This window comes from Montipora capricornis, chromosome 1 (assembly GCF_036669925.1).
Source record: "Montipora capricornis isolate CH-2021 chromosome 1, ASM3666992v2, whole genome shotgun sequence".
In the NCBI taxonomy this organism is placed as follows: Eukaryota; Metazoa; Cnidaria; class Anthozoa; order Scleractinia; family Acroporidae; genus Montipora; species Montipora capricornis.
In genome coordinates, this window is record NC_090883.1 from 15,898 (window position 1) to 25,920 (window position 10,023).

Below are 10,023 nucleotides of genomic sequence, written 5' to 3' on the forward strand. Positions count from 1 at the left end.
AACAATGAAAAGACAATGATCCAACTCATCATACACACTAATTATTCTTCGATGCTCGTATTATGAATGGAGACAAGTTTGTGCGCAATTTTCTTATGCTCTTTTCACACACGTTTGTCGAGACGCTCTATATGTAATTTGAAAAACCGTGAAAAATGTGCAAGTTTACTAACAAGAAAGTGTTTCAAATGCCAGCCATTCAAGGCGGTTTGAAAGATTACAGTAAAATCGAAGAACAGCCCTACAACAATTAGCTATGATCGGAAATCACGTCGTTGCAAAAAAATTACTCGCGACCATGACAACAGAAAAACACATGTTGCCTTCAGGTCAAGATGAATACACACCTTTCAAGAGTACTTCACCGTTTCATTTTCGGGCTTAATCACGCTCCTTCTTATTGGCAAATTCGCACACATATGCAACAGAGTGATCTCGACTTCCGTCAGCCGCAACTTTCACGGAAATGTACAAACAGTTAGTGCAAATGTCTTCGACATTAAACACAACTATCTCCTCCAGAGAGGAAAAGGTCACTCGAGTGATGTGTATCTTTGGGTTGTAGTTAAGGACCGAAATTGGGTGAGCTATTGCAAGAAACTTCAGCTCCTTAGCAGACGCTACCTCATACTTAACGACGAACTTCACCATTGCGAAAGCCCACGTGTCCTGTATTTGGATTTGCTGCCGCGATTTAAGTCTTTGTAAAGCAGATCAATTTCAGATCCTTTGGGAACACACTTCTCACGGAGCTCGGGTAGTTTCTGTGTTATGGATGCCGCAGAGATTATCTGGCTGTTAATTAAACTGTGTTCCGTGGATGAGCTTTAACAGAAATCCATTTTTGTCTTCAAATGCAAAACAACTGTGTGTGTAAAGTGGTCCAAGGTCTCTTACGTCGTCAACTAAATGCAGTAACTGGTGAACGTTTAAAGTGGGGAAACGTGGATGATACAAGTTTGAAAAGGACTTGCAGAAACCGTCAAGGAGTCTATCAGCTTCTAGTAAATCTGCTTCAGTAACCCGTACGAAAATTTGTGGCCTGAGTGAGCGAGATTCGGGCCCGATTCGGGCCATAAAGCTGTTTTTGAGGCAAGAACTGTGCGAGACAAAGCGAGACAACCATTTTGTCGCGCTTGTGCGACTGAGCCAGACATTAGTTTGCTTTGATTATCGCCGATAGTGTGGCGTGAGTGAGCGAGAAAAAGTGAAACCCCAGTTTATTCATTTACGCCGCTGTAACGAGACATTTGTCACGCTGTATTATCGGTGAAACTCAGGCTGCTCACTATTATTTGCTGCATTTCTGTACGTGTAGTCCGTCCCCGGGTAAAAGGTGAGCAAACCATTTTTTACCGTGCTGAATTTTGAGCTAAAATACGTATATGGCTGGATATATTTTCCAAGTGGTACATTTAGCGTGCCACCCGCATCCAGAGAGGTAAGTTCAAACATCTTAGCACGTTCAGGAGAAGCAATCTATTATAGCTTCCTCAAAAAAGCATTATCCTGCTTGCCCAAAACGGAGGATAATAATTATATATATATTTTTAATGATAGGAATTGCTTGTCGCTGGACGGAAAACCTTTAAGAGGGAAGAGCAATGTTTGAGTTTTGGCTATCGATAATTAAATATTTGTAACCGCTTTTGGCGCGCGTTTCAGTTTAACTTAAATGTGCATTTCACCAAACATCTGAATACACAGATGCAGAGCATTTTCTTCCCATATAGGACAGTAATCAACCAGATCAAAACAGCATTTATTTGCTCTAATTAATATTGCTGGAAACAATTTTGTCTTTTATAAAATAGATTTTAAACAATGTATGAAGATTTAAAATAAATGAGAAACTAGAAATGACCTCGCTATCTGATCACAGATCACTGTGGAAACCTGGCTACTAACATGCCTACCTTATTATGGACACTTTGAATGACTTCAGTCGCATTTTGTTCTATGCTAAAAGCTGGTACATTCTTTTTATTTAAGTTACCTTAAACTGAAACATTTTTCTGTCTTACATGACTGTCCACACAATGATGACAAGGGTCATGTTTACTGCAGTTGGTTTCAATCGAGGATCGTTCGCTTACTTATTGGCACGGAAACTAAAGATAGTATCTTTCGAATAAGGATAAACTCAGTCTGTTAACCCTTTGGTTGTAACCACTAAAAATGTGATACAAGAATTATTTTGTCGATACACATTTGTTATTTTGCTTCCAGTATCAAAACAAGTCCACAGTGTCGCCGTAAGTCACGCAAACAAAAAACAGTGGTACTGTCTATTGGGGTGGGGGGAGTGGCAGGCAGGGGATTTTCTAGTTTATAATTTATAATGGCACTATTAAAGTAGGCATAGTTTCAATTATGGCCTATTTTGTTTCTGTTTATACTGATTTCAATGTTTCTTATAAATAATGCATCAAAGTACCGGGATAGCGCGATGTACCCTCACCTCCTGACAGATGATACTTCATATCCTCATTGTAATAAGCTGAGAAATACGGAGAAACTTACAGAAAATCACTTATGTCTTACATGTAAAACTATTCAGTCCCCTATCAGGCATCATAATAAAATTGACCATCTACGGGCATCCGTTTACTGTTTGCGTGACTTAAGGCTAAATTGTGGACTTGTTTTGAAACTGGAAGATGTGTGCTGACAGAAGAATGCGTGTATCACATTTTTAGTGGTTACAACCAAAACATGGACTCTTGCTATAACCAAAGGGTTAACAGACAGAGTTTCTCGTTCTCCAAAAGACCCTATCTTTAGTTTCCGTGCCAATAAATGCCACTTTTTTTTCTGTCGCGCAAGGTCGCACAACATTCAAGCTTCTCATGGCGTTGTGTCTGTTTAAACTTAATCGTGTGGGGAAACAACATACAGCGCCCAAATCTCTGAGTAGCGGTAAGTTTTCCAGGGTTTCTTTCCCGTAATTACCGCTATTAACAAAGGGTTGTAGTTTTCGTACTACGAAATTAAGCTAAGACCAGGTCCTAGGTCTTAGTTTTCGTAACACCTGAAATTATAAACCATAAACTAACGTCACGCCCGTAAAAATGTATTGTTCATTAGCGTGATTTTTGTTTTTTTATGGACCTGAATCTCGCCCGTTTATCGCTCAGAATATCGTCCAAATGTCAGAGTAGTACAAATGTCCCGCTCCATTCTCGCTCATTTATCGTTCAATTTTTATCGCTCTTGTCAGGCTGATTATCGTCAGGCTCTGTATCGCTCATCAGCGAGACTTTTTATGGCCCGAATCTCGCCCGCGTCTCGCCCAGAATTTTCGTACGGGAATTGATTCTTGTAAGAGAATGAAAATGGCGTTTACGAACAATGTGTAGTGTGAGAAATAGTTATCAGGTAAAAGGCCGTACAATGTAGGAAGTCCGTAAAACAGAAGAAACGAACATAATTCAATAGCTTTCCAGTATTTTAAGCGTTCAGAAATCGACCGAGGAAGTCGCTTGACTTCGAAAGTTGGTAAAATTTGATTTAGCCTCTCATCAACAATCTCCACTTTAGAAAATATGCTAAAGTGTTCCTTTGAAAAGGTGGGGTTAAACCACACCCAAGATCAAAAGTAATTTCTGGACCCCAAGAAGAACTCCATGCATGTAATCAATTGCAATGCCTTTCACTAAGTCAAAGTGCTTTAGTAGAGAAAGCCAAAATGGTCCCTTTACTCTGTTTACAACCTACTGATCCATACCCTGTTTTTGGCGCCTGGTGGCTTCAATTCCGTCTTCTTTGACATTTTCTGAAGTTCTAATCGGCCCTGTAGGGTTGTCTTCGTTATAGAGAAATGCTCTGCTGTGACCACGAACACCTGTTTTCACAGTTTCACGAGGTTGCAAACATTTCCAGCAGCCATTCTCATCGTTATATTGCATACCATTACACAGCAAGCAACGAGCAGGAAGGTCACAAGAACAGGCTAGCAAAATTCCTTTGCAAATAAAGTTCCCTCTCTCTGGTGAGTCAACGTAAACACCCTGTTGCAAATGATTGCGAGAGCGGTTTGAGAAAAGTACACATCGCTGGCTTTTTTTCTCCGAACCAGAGGCCAGCAAAAATCATGTTCTTGTTTGCCATGCATTTGCTATAATCGAGCTCATTAATTACCAGATGCAGTGGCCATATGGAAACTTAAGAGGATTTGAATACGGGAACACCATCAGTGTTCATGAGAAAGGAAACATTATCAGGGAATGATAGAAATCCTCCGTTCCCGGATAATTTCTTGTAAAGTGCACCATCATAAATGGCCTCAATATTGTCAGGATGCCTCTTCTTTCGGTTGAATCGATGTTGAATGTCACTATAGAAACCAATTCGAGAGAAAAATGCCGAGAGTTGATGAACGACTGGTACTTCAATGAAGTAAGCTTTTGCATTTCCAAACAAAAGTTCTTTCATGCATGAGGTATTCGGACAAGTAACTGCTTTTTTATCAACATAAGATAATAGTGGTGCAATAGTGGTGCAAAATTACTGGACTCTCTAATTTGTTAAAGTACCTTTTGAATTTTTGAAGTGTATCAGACAAAATGCTTCCTGATGGAAGTAAAAGTGAAATAAACTGTAACAAGTGAGAAATTGCCTCCCTCATTAAGTCGTATTTGATAACATAAAGGGTGAGAAGGACCATAACAGCGCCTATCGTCACCCTAGCTCCGGGGTACAACTTTTCTTTTTCACTAAATGCTTTGGTATTAACTTCTACTTGTGGTTCTTCCTTCGATTCCAAGTTTGCAGCTTCACAACTAGAAGTATCTATTACCTATTGCAATGTCAGATCTTCAACAATATCTTCAAACTGATCACTGTCTTCCTCAGTAAACCCCCAATCCCATAATTCACGTTCACTGCTTTCTGCAATCAGAGTTTTACACACATCGTTCCACATAGAATCCAGCTCTAGTTCCTCAGTGTCAATAAACTTGATAGGGAATTGCGGGTGGAAAGGCTCGTTACTTGGGGCCTCGTGGCCGAAATCTTTTGATTTGAACTTTGAAGGGCTGTCAGGTTTCCTGAAATTGTCGGATCCAGTGAATGGTGCGGTGGACTGTGCAACGTACTCTGAACTTAAATCGCCCCCTTGTTGCGCCTCCAGTTCCACGGAGGTCAATTCAGAGGGTTGAAGAGTGCGTGGCAAACTTGTCACGGACAGAGGAATGGTAACATCTGTAAACAAAGATTCGTCCTCGGCCGTCCTTCGGCGCTTTGGCCTTTTTTCATTTCTCCGTACATTTGACATGTTTTAGTCAACTCTACAACAGCTTGCTCGACTCACTTAAACAAACTCGCAACAACCACAGAGCAAATTGTTCTTGTTTACTGAACAGTAATTGTGGGGAACAACAAATCCATGTTCAAAATAATGACGCAGGTACTAGACAGGCAGAGATCAAGCAGCTTTGGGCTGATCTTCGTGGCATGTGATAACTTGCGCATCACTTTCTGAAGGAATAAGGCCTTCTGATTGGCTACCGTTTGAAAGCTCATTTGATTCGGTTTGGCGCACTGTTTGACCAAAACAGTTGGAAGAAATCGTGACCGCTCGGAAGCAGGGTATCTTGTCCTCATTTTACCTAACTTTTCAGTTCTTTCGCTCATTGAGGTAATGGCCGAGAATTTGTATGCCTGTGTATATTTTGCGAGCGATAAGACAGTCAGTGTCGTACCGAAGTCTCGGTGCATACTGCAGGGTGAGTTCAAGGAAAAAGACAAAGTAGGAGTGAAATGGCGCATTCAGGGAAATCAGCAAATGTTAATTAGGACTGTCCTCCACGTCTGCCCAAAACGTAAGTAATAGATACATATATTGCCGTACAAAGACATGCAAATTCGCAATCAAAATTTACGGCTGCTTAAATACTTCTGCTTTTCGCCTACTTTTAATTTTGCTAACAATTGGCAAAACCGTTACTTCGAGTTACTGCAGGCACGCAAATTATAAAGTATGAGGTACCCCTTTATATTTGTATAATTATGCTTTTTTAGAGCATTCGTGTTAATTCTAATATGGGTCGAAAGATTTTTTCTTTTCTTGCTTTTATACAATTGTGGTCCACAGAGATATTTTTTTGCACTATGTTCATTGCATTTTACAGTGCGACGCGCCTTACCATGGCCAATCGAGAAAGTTTTTGAGGGGCACACAACGATAATCTTCGGTGCAATATTGTGTTCGGGGGATCCAAACTGTTCTAGGAATTTCAGTTTTAGGTTGTAAACTGCTATATATTTCTTTACTAATCCATCACCTAAATGATTCGACAACCAGGGAAACGTAGTCCCTTACGTTTTCGAAAGGGATATTTTTGCAATTTTTGGCACTTAAAAAGGTCACCTATCACTTTCGGATGAGCAAATGGTTCCCTGAAAGTTAACGGTCAGCTACAATTTCTGAAATTAAGATTTCATTCCCTAAAATTTTCGGACGCTTCAATTTTCAGTTAAGATATCCGAACAGATCAAGTGCTTTGAGGTGATAAAAACATCTCTCTGGACAGTCTTTATACATTACAAGGAGCCTAGAAATGTCTCTCAAAGGTTTTCGTCTCAATTTGCTCGTTGGTACCCTTGCTTTTTGATAAATTGTCCGCCAATCAGGATGTGTGACATTGATTGACAGTCACGCCTACTTGCAAAGTTCGCACAGTTGTAAGTTGACGTATTTATACTTAATTGTCAAATGTGAAAGTTTGTTGGGTGGCCACGGTAGGGCGCGTTGCACTGAAAGACTGAATACCAAAACAAACTCGAGAAGCCCCGTGTCAACATCTTCTGAGTGTCACTTGTCAAAAGATCAATTCAAGTTTAATATAGATGTGCAGTATTTCAAAAGACAACAACACAATCTGTTTACATTTATTAAATGTAAACAGATTGTGTTGAAAGCATGGACTGCTTACTTTTAACAACGTTCAGTTTCTTCAATCTTTGCTCACGTTTATTAATTGCATTTGCTAAAAAAACAACTTGAACGGAACGACCCAGGAGCTAAATATTTGTTCAGTGAAATAAGGGTATATTTGATCGCCAATAGATGCTGCTTAGGAATTTGAAAATCTCACTTTTGTCAAATAATTCGAGAAGTAGCCTGTGGCACAAAATTACTAGAGGCCGAACCTCAGGGCGTCACATTGCATCTTTGTTTTTTTCAGACTTGTTTGCAAATTCTTCGGCCAAACAGGCGCGCAAACTTGGCTATGATCAAATGTAAGAAGATGTGTTCATTTTAATGTCCTCGTTAGGTATTTCGTAACAAACACTTATACATGCATCTTTGGCTGTAGCTGAAAAACATCTTCTGGACAAGTATGCAGCACACTTGCACTCGTTCTTAAAAACAGCCATAAATCAAGATCGTGACCTCACCACCGTGGACTTGATTAAACGGTGGCACACACAGACTATGCAAACTGATGATAGTAGTGAAAAAGAACCATACTCACCCCCCAAGAAAAAGACGGTCGTTTCGCAATCCAAGACCAAAGACGATCCACAGAAAAAAAACAAAAACAAAATAAAGACAAAGCACAGCAAAAGAGGAGTATGGATGCATCCTCTATGTTAGTGGCGCAGGAAATTATTGCAGCAACGCAATATAACGATGTTTTTCCATAAGTACGCCACAAGGTCACTATTAGCAACAACGGCAGCAAAAGCAGCAGCAGCAACAACAACAGCCGCAAATGCCACAACAGCCACAGCTTCAGCAGCAACAAAGAATGCCGCAACAGCTTCAGCAACAGCAACATCTTCAAAAGCAGCAGCAACAACAACAACAACTGAAGCAAAAGATTCCAAAGCAAGAGAATCAGCAAAAGCAAAACGTGCAACTGCCCCAGAAAGAACGCGAACAATTACATCAACCGCATCCTGAGCAACGCTGACCTGAGCTGCAGCCGCGATGGAACCAAGAACGAACATGGAAAAGTGTTCCACAACTGCAAACGCCGAGGCAGTTCAAAAATCAAGAAATTCTGCCACCATTGACAAGTATTGAAGAGCAAGAACAAAGGCAGCAAGCGTATGGCAATTTAGTGAGTCTGGTGAGTCGAGATGAGGCAAGGGGCCTAGGAGCAACACGAGCAGCATTCACATCAGCCATGGTAACTCTGTCAGACTATGATGATGACTTCAACGACGATGATCTAGAACGTGAACCTTCCCTTTATGACTCAGAAATTGGAGAAGACGGCACTGGAAACAACGAAGGAAGCCAAAATTGCAATGTAAATCTAAGTTCCGAAGTGGTTGTCTTGAGGAAAAGAATCACAGAGATAGAAAATGAGAATGAGCAGCTAAAGGCTCAATTAAAGACTTGCAAATGTGCTGGTAAGTGTTTCCTCTTAAATGTTTGTTCGTTAAACAATCAACCGACGTTCCGATTACTGACAAATGGTTTTATGGATCCTCCGTACCCTTGAAGTTAATATCATTTCTCAAATGAACAGGGGCTCCTGAACAAAATACACCTTTGAATTGTAAGAAACGTGCCTTTTTGTTTAACTTTCAGTTCCACCTCCGATCCTGAAGCCCTCGCTTACTTCAAAACGCTCGTTCAGCTTTTTGATGGGGAAGCCATTCAGCCCCTGCAAGACGTCGCTCCTTGCACTCCTTCTTATGTGATAAAGGCCAAATTCAATCCATCCGAGCTCGAGGTTCGTGTTTGTAACTAATAACACTGAACCAGTAGTAAATCCCTACGTTCATGAGATCCCCTAATTCACACTTTCCCTGGTGTGAAGATGTCTGCAAGAATGCTGTTGACATCAATAACAGTTTGGCCTGTGATACAGTGTGATAGTGACGAAAAGTGCGAGTAAACAGCATTTTCAAGCGTATACTTGAATAGTTCCAAATATTTACAAAGTCGAGTACAACAAAAGCTTTAACCTATCTATTTGTGGATAAATATTATTAGTTTTTCAAGCCTTGCGTTTGCTGCATGCTTTATTCCGCAATGGATGTGCAATTCTAATTATTCGATGACAGAAATTATTTGTTTCTGCCAAATTGAGTTTCCCCTGTTCTCATCTCAATACATTTTTCAGTTTTGAAGCTGTAATGGGTCTAATGACCACCCTCGGCGCTTCTTATCTCCACAAAAACTCTGAAGGATAATTACTGGTGCTTCTTGCGACTTATCAAAGAGACCCTAGGAGTTTGTCTATTGATGTCCACGAATACTCGATTTTTGTCATTAATTTGTCTCAGGGAGATGTACGCTTGCTTAAAGGATATGATGTCTTTGTCTCCGGCAGCAAATAACGAATTCTTGTCAACGAAGCCAGAGTAAAAGGGCCTCTGCACTTGCTTCAAAAACTGATTCCTTTAGTTTTCTCCTATGAAGAACTCGCCCTGTCACGTGGACAAGGGATCGGCTCTTCAACGTCCAAGGAAGGGGAAGCAAAGAAACCACTTGATAAGTTAAAATCCCAAGTCTTGAAAGGTGTCACTTCATCATATTGACTAAGCGGTTTTGCAGTTTCAGATGACGTGTCTTCAAATTGAAATCTACAAATCGGCCCACTTTCAGTTAGAGGAAAGTTTTACAGTGTTGCTTTACTTGTTACAACGATTTGTTCTCAGTTTCAATCGGCAAATGATTTAGAACACTGCCAACCAACAATAATTGACATATGATTAACATATGCCTTCCCTGGCTTCCTCAAACAAGTGCTCTGTGCAGTTGCGGCCTTGACAATTTCCAGTACTGGCTGGCAAATCGAGTTGATAAGACATTTTTTTGTAATATTCAAGAACTTGATGGAAGTCGTCTATATTTTGCTTGCCACGTACTAAACTGACTACAACCCGATTGGTCGGGCAGAAAATTCCATAATAGGCCGAACGTTTGTGGCCAAAGCCGGGAGTATTCGGGATCGCGAATCATGTGATGTTTACAAGTGGGGGCCTTTTTGCAACTGTTGTAACATCTTTTCACGTTTATTTTGTTTTTCAGAGTACCTGTTGTCATTTTGTATGGCCAAT

At 40.5% G+C, this 10,023-nt stretch overlaps 1 pseudogene; it reads right to left on the minus strand.

The window, feature by feature from the left end:
* Positions 1–440: 440 nt before the first annotated feature.
* Positions 441–5,275, minus strand: LOC138049740 (uncharacterized; annotated as a pseudogene).
* Positions 5,276–10,023: the final 4,748 nt, after the last annotated feature.